Here is a 15476-nt window from a genome sequence, read left to right on the forward strand (position 1 = left end):
GGGAGGGGCGGGGCGGGAAGAGAGCGCGGGCGAACGTGACTCCTCATTGGCCAGAAAGACCCCGCGCCTCCCGACCTTTGGCCGCTGGCATTCCCGCGCTGGCGGGAGCTGCGGGAGCTGCGGGCGCTCGGGGGATAAGGCGAGGACGCGCCGGCATTAATGGAATAGGAGAACTCCCGAAGCTTTTAGGGTCCCGGGAAAGGGGGCGTGGTTGGAAACGGAGCTACTGGCTTCGGAGAATTCTGTGACCCTCACCGCCGCGACGACCCTGAGGAAACGCTGTCAGGTCGCCTTTGGTTGGCAAGGCGTGGTTGTCCTCGCTGTCCCGCGCCTCGGCGGAATGGGCACCTCACTAGCCCTGGCACTAGCTAGCATCGCTCTAAACTCGAGGTTAGAGGTTTTCAAATTCCGTCCTATTGTTGCCAGAGACCCTCTTCGTTCCTGGTCCAGTGAGGCTTTCCTCCCTCCCGCCTTCTTGCCAAATCCCAGGCTCCTCTGGAGACTCCAGGCAGAGAAGGGAAACGCACAGTGGAGCTGAAATGAAGCCATGAGAAGGAGCCCCTCCTCAGTGTCCTGGGACCACAGAGAGTTGCAAGAGCCTGTTCTATTATTAGAACATCTTTAGGCCCCGTCCCTCAAACTTGGGCTGGATCAGTAATATTCAAACATTTTATTAGGCAAGGAACTTTTGGTAGGATAGTCATTAAAAGCAAGGGACTCCTTGGATTCAAATCTGGCAACACCGCTTAAGAGATCTTGGCTGGATTACCTAACCTTTAAGCATCAGCTTAATAGGCGTAATATTGATAGCCAATAATAATAGTAACTATGTAACAGACTTGTTAGAGTGAAATGAGTTAGTTAGTTAAAATGCTTAAGCCAGCCCCTGGCACATAGGAAGTAGTCTGTGAACTATATATTTACAGTTTGGTGTTTAGCAGGGGTGAGTGGCCCAGCGCCTATCTGCTTGAGTTCACCACACAATAAGCTCTTGCATTTTTTGTGACTCTGGAGACCACATTTTGAAAATTACTGGGCGTGGACCTTCCCTGGTTTGAACATTCAGAGAGTACAGCATAGCATTTTAAAAATGTGGGCTTTGTTGTCTGACGGAACTGACGTTAAAAGCTGTCAATCATTGTTATCTGCTAGGTGGTGTTAAGCAAGTTGTTTAACCGCTCACCCTTAAGTATTTTCACCTGTAAATTGCAATGTATTTATTTATTTATTTTTTATTATACTTTAAGTTTTAGGGTACATGTGCACAACGTCCAGGTCAGGTTTGTTACATATGTGTACATGTGCCATGTTGGTGTGCTGCACCCATTAACTCTGTCTCTGCATTCAGTAATTCAACTATCAACTGCGGATATTTAAATACATTGCTTTTTAATGTATTTAAATATCCGCAGTTGATAGTTGAATTACTGAATGCAGAGACATTGACCAGTAAGAAGGAACACTGGAAGTGGGCTGTTCTGCCACACTGCTTCCAACCTGAGAATATTACCTGAACCTCAATGAACTAACCAAAATTAAAAGAAAAAAAAAGCTAAGAAGATCCAGTTTTCAGAGAAACAAAATGTGTATCTGAAGAAATATACCTGCTATAGGGCAGAGGCCCATATGAATAACAAAGAGCACCAAGTATAGTGTGGGGAAAAGAAAGAGAGATCAGCCTGTTAAGGAAGTAGACGTAAGAGACTCCATTTAGTTCTGTATTTGAGATGCTGTTAATCTGTGACCCTACCCCCAACCTTGTCCTCGCAAGAGACATGTGCTGTGGTGACTTAAGGTTAAAAGGGTTTTGGGCGGTGCAGAATGTGCTTTGTTTACTGAGTAAGGAGAAAACCGCCTTTAGGAATAAGGTGGGGCTTGCTGGAGCAATACTGCTAAATGGTTTATGGAGATGTTCGCATATACATCTCAAAGCACAGCACATGTGATGGTAAAGATAATTATGAATAAATACTAAGGGAACTCAGAGGCCGGTGCCGGTGTGGGTCCTCTGTAAGCACAGCACCGGTCCCCTGGGCCCCGCTTTTCCTTCTCTACACTTTGTCTCTGTGTCTTATTCCTTTTCTCAAGTCTTTCGTCCCACCTAACGAGAAGCACCCACAGGTGTGGAGGGGCAGGCCTCCCCTACATATAGCATACACAAGACTTTTAGGAATGAATTCTACCCAGTTACAGTTTGGGGTTTAGCAGGGGTCGGCGGCCTAGAGCCTATCTGCCTCCGTCCACCACACAATGAGCATCTGCATTTTTTATGACTCTGGAAGCTACATTTTGAAAATTATTGGTCATGGACCCTCCCTGGCTTGAATGTGCAGAGACCCAAAGCACCAGCTTTGATGGGGGTCCTGGGAGCAGTCACCAGATGCCTAGAGATGTACCCAGGGGAGGAGTGAAGAAACTGCCTTGCATGGAAAGAGAGGGACAGCCCAAGTTCCTAGTCCAAGATGTTGCAGATTCTTCCTAGCAAATAATTGAAGAATCTAAGAATAGGACTGTGGCTTGAAAGCATAGAATTTTCCATAATTTTGGTCAATGTCACATAACTAAGACCAAAAATTGGAGTCAAGTCTGACAAGACAGCAAGGAATTTAGGGGCCAAGATCCTGATGAAAAGGGAATCTTTAAGCAGCCAACCTAAAACTTGGCGGTTTTCTCTTCAAACATTAGCAGAATTCTTAAGATGAACAGGGAAAGAAGATAAGAAGAAAGCTGTTGAAGTGCACAGAAAATTTTCAGAAGTCTCATCACAGATCGGAGGAGATAAAGATTATAGTTCAAAACCCACCAAGGAAGAGTTCCCAACTAGAATTCCTGGAGAGCAAAAAAATAAGAAGAGAAGCAAACTGGCAATAAATAGAGACGTAGCTGCAATTCAACTTTGAGTCAGCGCCATACCTGACTGGATTGTTATTATCTGCCCCCTCTCTATCTTCCTATGAGAGGAACTCTCTCAGGAGGAATATTATCATTCAGAACTTCTACAATGTTTTGTATACAATGTCTGATAATTCAACCAAAAATTATAAGGACAGAAAGAAAGACAATAGAAACAAATTCATGGCTGACTAAATTATTGAGCTAACAAATATATATTTAAACATAATTGTGGTTAATATGTTCAGTAATGGCGAAGAGTTAACAAGATCAGGAATTTTAATTGAAAATCAAATTAAAATTTTATGAATAAAAATAAAATTGAGAATATAATAGATGTGTATGACAGCAGATCAGATCCACCAAAGAAGAGGAAAGAATACAAATACCTGAATGAGAAGATAACCATTTTATATGCACATATAAAATTTTAAATATATGTTTAAATTTTAATTTTATATATGTAAAATCTTAAAATAGGTATTTTAAGATTTATAAAGTATATATTTTATAAAATAAAAATTTAAATATATAATTTTAATTATATTACATATAAATATATAATATGTATTTCATGTTTAGCTTGGAAGTTTTTTTATATAAAAACTTTTTATATAAAAAAATTTGTACTATAAAATTTTTATTTTATATATGTATAAATCTATTTTTACACATAAAAATATATAAGTATAAATACATAAAAATTATGTATAAACATATAAAATTGATTTATATATTTATATTTATATGAATATATTTTACTTATATATAAAAATCTCCAAGCTAAAGTGCAGAGAAGAAAGCACAGAAAAGAACATAAGAAATTATATTAGGCCATCTTGCATTGTATAAATAAACAACTTGAGACTGGAAAATTTATAAAGAAAACAGATTTAATCTCACAGTTCTGCAAGCTTTACAGGAAGTACGGTGCTTGCATCTGCTTGGCTTTCGGGGAGGCTTCAAGAAGCTTACAATCATGATGGAAGGTGAAGGGGCTATGGGCATGTCTCACATGGTGGGAGGAGGAGCAAGACAGAGAGTAGGGAGGGAGGTTCCACACACTTAACCAGATATCGTGAGAACTTACTATCACAAGGACGTTACCAAGCCATGAGGGACACACCCCCATGACCCAAATACCACCCACCAGGCCCCACCTCCACTGTTAGAGATTACATTTCAACAGGAGATTTCGGTGGGGAGAAATATCCAAACTATATCAGAAACATATGAAACAATGAAAAGATCTAACATACAAAATTAGAGTCTCAGAAAAGATAAAATGAGCAAAGATCAATATGTGAAGAAATAATGATTTAGAATTTTCCAAGCCTGATGAAAAATACTAATCCACAGTGTATAATTTCATTGTAACCCTCAAATGGTATATTGAAATCCTACAAATATTTCCAGGGATGCCTGGAGCCATGGTTTTGATCCTTGGCCAAACCAGAATAGAATATACTACATAGGAATTAATGCAGTTTTGTGCTAATGTAGTTTTCCAAAAAATACCAAGAGGGAAATCTGTAACAGCTTGCCAATATTGCTTATAGAAAATTTATTGATGAATGGTTTGCATCTGGTTTCTGTTATGCTATCTTGGTTTCTGCTATTGAACCTGGTCCCATAGCCTGGTTTCAGCTGCATGACAGGAGTAGTATAAAAGACTCCTACTTGAATGAGCTGTGCCTTCCCTGAAATCAAAATATCTTAGTAGTTCACTTGCTGGCCATAAAGCACAACCTTGTAACTGAGAGAGGTCTCTGGAATCTGTGTGGGTATTGTGGACCTCCTTTCTTACCCCTGCTGCTTTGTGTCCATATCTGTCACAAATGTTTCATGAGTGTGTGTGTGTGTGTGCATGCATACAAGTCTATGTTATGCTGTATTTTTATAAATATCTCTAATAAGCTTAGAACATTTATACATTTTAATGGGAAAAATATGTGAGTAAAATGTGAAAAAAGTCTATTTTTTTCTAATTAAGCATGTTAGCAATTGAATTGGAGGAGAAAAAAATGGTCACTTTTTGAATCAAAATGTATCCTATATGATTTGGTTAAAGAAATACCTGAAAGCATAGAAGAGGAAAAAGATAGAGATGGAAATCATGAAAAAAAGTTGATAGGCTTAAATAGTAGATCTATAAGACTTAATATGTAGACACAAAAGTTCTAGAAAGAAAGAAAGAAAGGAAAGAAAGAAAGGAGTTTATAAAAGTGAAGAAACAAATGACTAACAGAATAATAGAAAATGTCTTTGTGTTGAAAATTTTTGAGAAGGCATGAATATAGACCAAATAACTCCCTACATTTCAGTCTGGATTAGTGAATAAAGACACACTAGACATAAAAAGGTATAATTTCTATACTGTAAGGGTAAAGAGAAAAGCTTTTAGGTAAAAAGGGTAAGTTATCTAAAAATAAAAATGACATTGGATTTCTCTTTTGTAATGTTGGAAGCTAAAAAGTTGTTCAATAGCAGTATAGACTAGTAGGATAAAGGGGCTTCAATACATCAGCCAAAATATCATCTCTCCCTAATATAGTGAAATAAATGTTTAAGGATTTTCAAGAATTCAGAGCCTGTATCACTCAGATGTCGCCTGAGTTCACAGTTCAAGAAAGTACTCCAAACAACAAACCAAAAACAGAAATACCCCACAAAAAATTATGGACAAGGAAACAGAAAGCCAAGATATAAAATAAATAATAAACCAAAAGTTACATGTATAAAGAATGCAATAAATTATTAGTCATTATGCTAAATGTGAATGGACTGAATTTTTCAGTAGAAACTCTCAGAGTCACTCAAGTAACAAAATCCAACCATATGGTGTTTTCTAGAAACATCTGTGAGGTGTGTAAAAAAAGATACCAGGCAAATGAGCAAAAATGTCAAATAATTGAAGGTTAATTTAAGAACTAAAGATAGAGATTGGCCTTATATTTTGATAAAAGGTACAATTTATGAAGAAGTATAATGCCGTCAAACCTGCTAAATAGATGGAGCAAAAATGCATAAACTTGAGTACTTGATTAAAAAAATACAGTTCTATGGGAAAATTCAATATTTGTGTTTTAGAATTAGAACCACGATACAATAAAATAAAGCCATGCACAGATTGAATAGTATAATTAATAATAATTTCAAAGGTATATATAGAAACCTTATAACTCTAGAATTGATAGTATATTTTGTGTCCATAGAACATTGATAATAAAACTGATCATGAGTTTTGCCATCTTCATCCTCAACTGATGAATATGTTTTTAATTGCTCTGAGAAAATAAGCAAAGACAGCTTCCATACCCTTGCCCATCCACACAATACATTCACACACCTACCTGCATCAGTGGCCCTTTTTAGCTAGAAGCCTGTTCATGTAGTCACTAGTTTCCATCCATTCTTGCTCACATGCCACATGCACCTAACTCCAGTAATTCCCCTCCCTTGCAATGTCAATTTTTCCCTCTATACTATATCCTTCCCATCATCAAGTATGCTGTCATTTCTCCAAAACAAAACAAAATTTTCTGGGCCCCTGTTTTAGTTAGTGTGGGCTGTTATAACAAAATACCATAAACTAGATGGTCGACAACAACAGGAACTTATTGCTCACAGTTCTGGGGGTTGGAAGTCCAAGATCAAGGAACCAACAGATTCAGTTTAGTGAGGGCCCACTTCCTGGTTCATTTATGGCTGTCTTCTTGTGAAGTCCTCACATGGCAGAAGGGACCAGGGAGCTTTCTGGAACCTCTTTTATAAGGACACCAATTCCATTCATGAAGGCTCTGCCCTCACAACCTAATCATGTCCCAAAGTCTCCATCTCCTAATATCATTAGATTGAGGATTAGGTTTCAGCGTATGAATTTGGGAGGACACCATGTAGTCTATAGCAGGCCCACTTCCCCCTCAGCTACTGTATCATTTCTGTCCTTCCTTTTGAGCCAAACTTCTTAGAAAGTTGTCCATTGTCTTCAATTTTTTCTCCTTCCAGTCTTTTTTGGCCTTAGTTCAATTAGGTTTTCACCCTACCGTCTCACTGAAACTGCTCTTTCAAAATAACTTGATCTCAATGTTGCTAAATTCAATGGTCAGTTTTCAGTCTCATCTCCTTCTATCAGCAGAATTTGGCACAATTGATTTCAAGCATTTGGTACAATTAATCTCCTTCTACCTTGAAACATTTTCTTCACTTGGAGTTTTAGACAGCACGCTCTTCAGGTTTTCCTCTCTGGATGTTCTTTTTCATGCTTTTTTGAAAACAATTTTATTGCCGCCTCCCAGGTCTGCTCCCTCTCTGTGACTTCTAAACAGTAGAGTAATTCCTCAGGGATCAGTCTTTGAATGTTCTATTCTCACTCCCTGAATGATCTTCCATGGCTTTAAATTCCACCTATAAGCTAGTGACTTCTAGTTTATATCTCCTGCTCAGACTTTGAATTCTAACTCCAAAATCCTTCCTTGTCAGTTTGACTTCAATGTTTAATAGGCATCCCAAATTTACCAAAAATGTACTCCTGAAATGCCTCGTAAACTTGGTTTTTAAAACCATCTTCTCAATCTCTTTCTTCCAAATTCCCAAGTCAGTATCTTAGATTTGCCTTTGACTCCTTTCTTTTGTCTTACCTCCCAATCTGTTCTGTCAGCAAATTCTTGCAGTTCTATCTTAAATACCCAGAATATGACTACTTTCAGCACCACGGCTGCTACCGGCCTCGCCCTAGCCATCATTTTCTCTCATCTGGATCATTATAACAGCCTCTTAACTGGTCTGCTTGCTTCTGCCATTGCTCTACTCCAGGATACTTCATATAGAACCGGGGTGATTCTCTTAAAACATAATAGCTATTATTCACTTTGCCCAAAACCCTCAGTTGGCTTCCTAGTTTACTCAGAGTGAAAGCCAAGGTATTACAGTGACCTATAGGGCCCTACATGATATCTCTCTTCCTACCTTTCTCATTTCCCCCCTATTTCTCTGATTCGTATTCCATTATTTTGCTCCCTTATCCCATATTAGCCATTCTGGACTAATTGTTATTTCTTCAACTTGCCATTCTTGTTTTCCCTTTACTCCCTTCTTTCATTAATGAGGTACTGTTGATTGATTCATTCACTGCTTTAGGTGCTGAGAATAAATAAAATGAATGAAATAAATAAAAATCTTTATATTTTATGGATCCATTCTCTAGGTGGGGAGGTGCAGAGTAAGGAAAGATCAATAGCCACTAAATAAATAAAATTATTTATTGGGTGAGAGTAAAAATACAAACAAAAGAGTAATTCAAATTTTGTTACTCGTTGTATTTGTGTATGTGACTGTTAATTTAATTATGCAGCATGAAGAAAAAAATGTAAAAGGATACATACTGGAGAATTGATATGTTCAGTGTGTATTGTTTATTGGGAGGGATTGATGTAAGTACAGACAGGAAGAAATTAGAGGCCTATAAGGAAGTCTCTCAAACTCTTAGTAAAAATGGAATACTACCACTTTTATTTTACCTTTATGCATGTGGTAGACAAGCAAAGTGACAAGTTCTTTCAATTTGACAAACAAATCCTACAAGCATTTTTACCTTTTTGCAACACAGAGATGTCATTTAAAGTATATTAACAGCAACAAATGAACAAGTACTACAATCACTCATATTTGCAGACCTTTTAGATATTAAAGATCACTTTCACGAGGCATTGCAATAACTTCAAAAGTCCAGATTTCTTATAAGATCTCTCTGAAGAAATAACACTTCCAAAAAGAAGTTTATATATAAACGCCTCTATCCTTTTCAACACATTTACCACAGAAGATACAGTGTTCAATATAGGATCTTTGCGCTCAGCAAACCTGTGGGCACACGTCCTTCTGAAATAAAAATAGAACGAGATAATAACAGTATGAATATTTATATGGATATCTTTCATGGGACAGCAAAAATGTTCTATTTCATGGTTTTATGTGTATGTTAGAAATAATTTCAAGACCAAACCTAGAATTTATAGTTTCTCTTAAGATGCACATACTCATGAATGTAATATTCAGCACATTAGCACATTATAGCAATTTAATATAGTATGTTGGAACCAAACTAAAAAGAGTTTACCATTTCTCTCACCCTACACTTGGTTATCCTTTTGAGGTAGTTTTTGTATGAATCTTTATAATCTAAGCTTCTGATTTCTGGCTGTTATTGAGGTTGTTGGGCCCATCTTGCTAACTAGCATGCCTGAGTCCTTAGTATCAGTTGTCTAGAGTGTACATTTTCTTAATGCCAACGAATACTGGCTCCTCCTTTGCCAATAAAGCTTAAAGTTCTCCATGAAGAGTCCAGCTGGAGAAATGCTACCTTAAATAAGGATAAATCACCCAAATCTGGCTGCTATATGAATATGAAAACTTGTTCCAAATGGGTAATCCTTAGAAAAAGGAAGCCATCTGAACAGAGCATCCATTTACCCGTGTGATCCAGAGGTTTCTCATCTGAGAGGCAATTCTCAATCCTGAAGCTACTGGATCTATTAGCTTCTAAGACTGTCTTCAGGGGCCAAGGCCATGAATTCATCTTAGAGCAATTCTAGTCATGTGGGATTTGAATGAAATTGCACTATCCATAAATCAACACAGAGCCTTGGTGACTACTGTGGTCGATTTGACTCAGATGTTCCTTAAATATGTCGAGTAGGCTCTTAACTGAGGGTCTCTGCACTTGCTATTTCTTCCTCCTGGAATGCTACATCTCCTAGATATCTGCATTGTTCACACTTTCACATTCTGCAAATATCGCCTTAGCAGTTTCTTCTCTTCCTATTCAGAGAAATAGGACCCATCCCCCACTTTTCACCCCCCAGCGCTGTATTCCTTGCCCCACTTTGATTTTCTCCATAGCAATGATTAACACCTGGTATACTACAATTCATCATCTGTGCCCCTTCAACAGAATGTAAGCTCCGTGGAGGTAAGGGCTAGATGAGCAAAACTTTGGATATTTTATTCACTGCTAGACAGGGTCCAGAAAACTGACAGGCACAAATAAGATGCTCAATAATCGTACGGATTTTAGACGGACGAATAAAGGGACACTGCTTATTGGGAGTCAGCCAGTCTGGAAAAGGTCCTTTAAATCTAGGGTTCAATTCCCCGACTTCTTCTTTCCCACATTGGGAAAGCAAGGAGGAAGGACGTGCGCCCACAGGTTTGCTGAGCGCAGGGGATCCTATATTGAACAGTGAATCTTCTGCGGTAAATGAGTGGAAGAGCATAGAGGCAGAGAGTGGGAGCAGAGCTCCTTTGGCCCCTCCAGCCAATGGGAAGAGAGATTCGCTAGGTCAGGAGGTGGGGTCCAACCACCCACGCTGGCCCGCAGCCCTCTTAGCGGGTTTGCTCTTCTCTCAGGGGAGGAGGGAGATGAGGCATTAAGGGCCAGAGTGCGTTCCCCTTTCTGGTGGAACAGCAAGTGCCTGTTGATCCTTTCCTGTTCCTCTGAGGCCTGGCTTTTGGCGCTTTTACCCTTTGACACCGACGCCTGGTGAGACCGAGGTATGGAATGACTCTCCTCTTCTCTGTATGCGTACTTTGTCCACTCTAAAATGGGAAGTTGGGTTCTGTGCGAGTCCATCCAGCGTCCACATACTGTGTGGAAAATGAAAGGGATGTGGACTCAGGGCCCAAGAGGATAAGCTGCCGGGACACCCCAGGGTGGGACACTTTTGGGCATGGCGCCGGCCATGACCAGGGTGGAAAAGCGACCTTCAGGGTGCGAGTCCACGGTCACCTGCAAGTAGTCTTCGGCTGGAGACCTAGTGTGGCCTGTATCCATTTGTCAAATTCCAAAGAGATAAATAAATGAATGCCTGCCAACTGTGCTTGAATTTGGCAGGCACTGCATCCAGTGCCCGCTTCTTGAATCTCCTGGATTAAAGCGGTATGAATAGTCCCACTTCCACCAGCCTTGACGAGTGCAAGCAAGCCCCTCGCCTCTCTAACCAGGAGCAGGTGTTCGTCCTTCAGTCTGAAGCTATTCCTGCCACCTGTGTTCTGCCGTCTTTCATTCATTCTGAGTCTCCTAGTCCTTCTCCCTACTGAAAACGAAACAAACCACCTAAAAACTGCTTTGCAGGTGCAACAGCTGCTCTCACTGGTGCTCCAGGTTATCAGTATCTGTCTCTCCACTTCTCCCTAGCAAAATTCAAGAAATAGTAGTAAGGTAGCACATGCTTGCTCCCTGCGTTTGTCATCCTCTAGCCTATAGTGCTTTAGTGCTTTAGCACCCCCACTCCCTCTACTCCAGCAGTGACCCAAAATTGCTGTCTGTATGCAAGTTAGCAACTATTGCCAACACGCCAAATTCAAGTACAGATGGCAGGCACTCATTTCTTTAACTTTTTGGAATTTGACAAATGGATATTGCCTTTTTACCTTTTTATTTCTCCACTTATTTAAGGAATGTATTCTAATGAAAGATAATTGTCACAAATTGTCCTAAACTCTGTTGTGTTTTGAGTTAGGACAATTTGTGATAATTATTTTAAGTACATTTTGCTTTTTTTTATGTAGAGGTTTTGTTTTCTTTGCTTAGTTGTAATCTTCATATACCTGCCATCTGTTTTGCTGTATGACGAGGTCATTTTAATGACTAAAAATCAAGTGTGTGCTATATTTTTATACATTTATTATAATTGAATCCTTATTGACAATTATTTACTATTCTAGATAGACACCCTTATGCACAAAACTTTCTTTCCTGTATCTAGGATTTTTTTTTCCAGTGGATGATTTCCCAAAGAAGATACTGTTTGAAAACTCATGCATGTTTGTAAAATTCTCAGTAGACATGCAGACATGCAGTTTTTCAAGAGTGTAGCAATTAACATTTATATTAACTCCTTTTATATGTTACTGCTTTTTAAAGCTTATTTTTGTCATTTCGATCATTGAGAAGGGCTGTTTCCTGGTTTGCATTAGTTGTGCTATCTGCCTAAGTTTGAAATTTTCTGAAATACTTGTTAGCCATTTGCTTTTTGCTTTTTTTCCCCTTCTATGAATAGGCTATTCACAATAAATTTGCTTTATTGCTATTCTGATCTATTTGTATCGTGTCATTTTAGGGATATGAACCTTTTCAAAATAATATTTTAGTGTGAACTGTAACTCATAAAAGACTGCACTAAGCATAAACATGCAGCTTGGTAAATGATTACCAAGTGTTCACTCATGTAAACCATCAGCAGGTCAAGGAATAGGACATTCATTACCAGGACCTAAGGCCCCCTTCATCCCCCTCCACCTCATCTCCACAGAGGTATTAGGAAACTGACTTTTATAATAGCTACTTCATAATCTTGTTTGATTTGGCTTCTTTCACTAATTATGAGATTTATTCTAGTGGCATATAGCTGCAATCATATGTTTTCTTTGCTGTTTAGGATTTCATTGTATGAATTTACTACAATGTATTGATTGGTTCTACTATAGATGAACTCTTGGATCTTTTCAAGTGCTTAGGAATTACAAGCAGTGCTGCTGTAGTTATTACATATCTCCTGGTATACCTACACACATATTTCTGTTGGATATTTTCTAAGAACTTTAATTGCTCTGTCATAGTGTATGTATAGTTCCAGTTTTAAGGAATAACCATTTTAGAATAGTATTTGTTAGAATTACAGAAATTTCTTGTCACCTAATTTCCCCAGTTTTTAATATCTTGCATTACTATGGTATATTTGTCACAATGAAGACAATAAGGCAATTAAGTTGCACTTAATTTGAAGTTCACTAGTTTTTCCATAGTGTTTTTTCTATTTCTGAATATTACATTTTTCTATTCCTGAATATTACATTTACATTTATTATTACATTACAATATTGTCCTGGGTGGACATCTCCAATTTTAGTAGTTAATACAAACAGTTTTAAAGTGGTTTTATTAATTTACACTTCAGTTGTTTATTTGCCATATTCCCTGTAAACATTTTTCTGTTTTTAGTTGGCCATTTGTGTTTGAATTCTAAGGACAAGAGGTTTTAATTTCAGCATAGTTAACAATCATTTTGTCTTTGTAGATTCCTCTGGTCTGTGAAAGTTCCTCAGTCTTTCTTTGTTTTCTGATGACCTTGACAGTTCTGAGAAGTACTAGTCAGGTAATTTGTAGCATGTCCCTCACTTTGTTTTTTCTTATGGCTAGACTAGGATGATGGGTTTGGGGAAGGAATATCACAGAGGTAACATGCCATTCACAGTATCAATAGCACATACTATCACAATGACTTATGGCTGATAATAGTAGCCTTGATCTTGGGAGAGTGTTTGTCAGGTTTCTCACTAAAAAGTTTCTCCACTCTCCCCACCTGCTCCCATACTGCTCTCTTTGGAAGGAAATCAATAAGCACAGTCAGCGCTCTGGGAGGTGGGGTGCAGTTGGGTTAAGAGCCACTTCCTGGAGGGAAGAATATCCTACACAAAGTATTTGGAAATCTTCTCTAAGAGAGATTTGTCTCTTTTCTCTCATATATTCAGACATTTATCTATGTCAGTACGGACTCATGGACATTTGCTTTGTACTTTGGGCTATAATCCAATACTGTTATTTATTTTGGCCATTGGGAGCTCTTTCCTGTTGTATCTTGGGTCTTTTTGCATACCCCATTATTTTTCTTTCCTTATTTCTGACACTATGAGATGCTATCGGCTCATCGTATCTATTCCCTGTCCCAGCCCTAGAATCAGCAGTTTCTCAGAGGAGGCCTGATTCCTTTTATTGGCAAATGGTACAGTTAGAAACCAAAATTTGGGCCTGGGTGGACATCTCCAATTGTAGTAGTTAATACAAACAGTTTTAAAGTCGTTTTATTAATTTACACTTCAGTTGTTTATTTGCCATATTCCCTGTAAACATTTTTCTGTTTTTGGTTGACCATTTGTGTTTGAATTCTAAGGACAAGAGGTTTTAATTTCAGCATAGTTAACAATATATCTTCAAATATTCATTGTGGTTCTTGGTCAATTCCCTTATTGTGTCCAAACTGGTAAGTCCCTTCTTTCCTAAGTTGTGATGAATATTCTTTGCTGTTTTCTCCTCCCTGGTTTGAAGTATTAATGATGTACTACTTACTATATCTGGGATTTGTTATGAGGATACTAATTAATTCTTGTCAAAATGGTTTACAAGTTGTCCTAATGAATGACCCTGAATTCTTTCCTCCCATTTATGGTCTCTCTTCTATAATACATTGAAATCTAATGAGAATGTATTTTCTTGGCTATCTACTCTTTTTCTGTGATTTAATCATCATGATAGAAGTTGTACATTTAGGCCAGGCACCATGGCTCATGCCTGTCACCTGTAATCCCAGCACTTTGGGAGGCCTAGGTGGGCAGATCACTTGAGGTCAGGAGTTGGAAACCAGCATGGCCAACATGGTGAAACCCTGTCTCTACTAAAAATCCAAAAATAAATAAATAAATAAATAAAATTAGCCAGGCATAGTGGCAGGCACCTGAAGTCCAAGTTACATGGGTGGCTAAGCCATGTGAATCGCTTGAACCCAGGAGGGAAGGCAGAGGTTGCAGTGAGCGGAGATCCACCACTACACTCCAGCCTGGGTGACAGATGGAGACTCCATCTCCAAAAAAAAGAAGTTGTATACTTGGCAGTAGAGGTTAGACTCTTGAAGTTTTTTCAACTGGGGAAAGTTTGCTGCCCTGGGGTCATTTGGCAATATCTAGAGACATTTTTTGTTTGTCACAGCTGTAGAAGATCCAGGGTTCTAATTGGCATCAAATAGGTAGAAGCCATGAATGCTGCTCAACATCATATAACACACATATAGTATCCCCCAAGGAAATATACAGCCTAAAATATCAGTACTACTGAGGTTGGGAAACTGCTATAGGAGATTTAATTAGAATGACCAAGAAAGGAAATCAATCCGGACTATATGAAAAGGGTGGAAACACCTGGCTTCCTAGGTCAAATCTTACCTCCCTGAGACCTCCATATCTCTACCCTCTCTAGGTAAGAATCCCTTCTTCCTTTGTGTCCTCCTAGAACTACTCTGGCCCAGATGATAGTCATGCTATATTTAGAGGTCTTCCTCTTCTAGTCTGGTGTTCAGCACAGGGTCTGCTATGACAGCATGGTCACACAGATTTTGTATAACTCTGAATTTCCGATGCCTAGGAAAATGAAGTGAAATTAAAAGGCAATGCCATGTAGTAGAAAGAGAATGAGCTTTGTAGTATGATAGGCCATTTGTCAACTCTATGACCTGGGCAAGTTTCTTAATTTCTGAGACTCCGTATCTGTAAATGTGGATAAAATCAAACTTTCAGGTCGTTTTAAAGTCTAGAGAAAATTTTTTACAAATAACCTATACACACTAGGTCCTCACAAATATAGTCATTATTAATATGAGCTAATTATTTTGAACATATATGCTTTGTTATAGGCAAAAATTTACATCAATAAATTTGCTAATTAAAATCCTTATAGACCATGGGTTCCCATTTTAGTTCAGGGCATTTTTGAATGAATGAATGCCTTCCTATAAGAGAAACAGTGCCAAACATGT

The 15476-nt window shown here is 38.5% G+C and overlaps 1 protein-coding gene across 1 annotated transcript in view; it reads left to right on the forward strand.

Annotated features, from left to right (window-relative positions):
• The first annotated feature begins 79 nt into the window (after nucleotides 1–79).
• Nucleotides 80–15476, forward strand: part of NLRP14 (NLR family pyrin domain containing 14) — a 51354-nt gene continuing 35957 nt past the window's right edge. The window contains exon 1 of the mRNA XM_003254880.3: nucleotides 80–390. The gene's annotated coding sequence lies outside the window, so the exon portion shown is untranslated. The remainder of the gene's footprint in view (nucleotides 391–15476) is intronic.

The sequence above is a fragment of the Nomascus leucogenys genome, chromosome 15 (genome assembly GCF_006542625.1).
Source record: "Nomascus leucogenys isolate Asia chromosome 15, Asia_NLE_v1, whole genome shotgun sequence".
Taxonomy (NCBI): Eukaryota; Metazoa; Chordata; class Mammalia; order Primates; family Hylobatidae; genus Nomascus; species Nomascus leucogenys.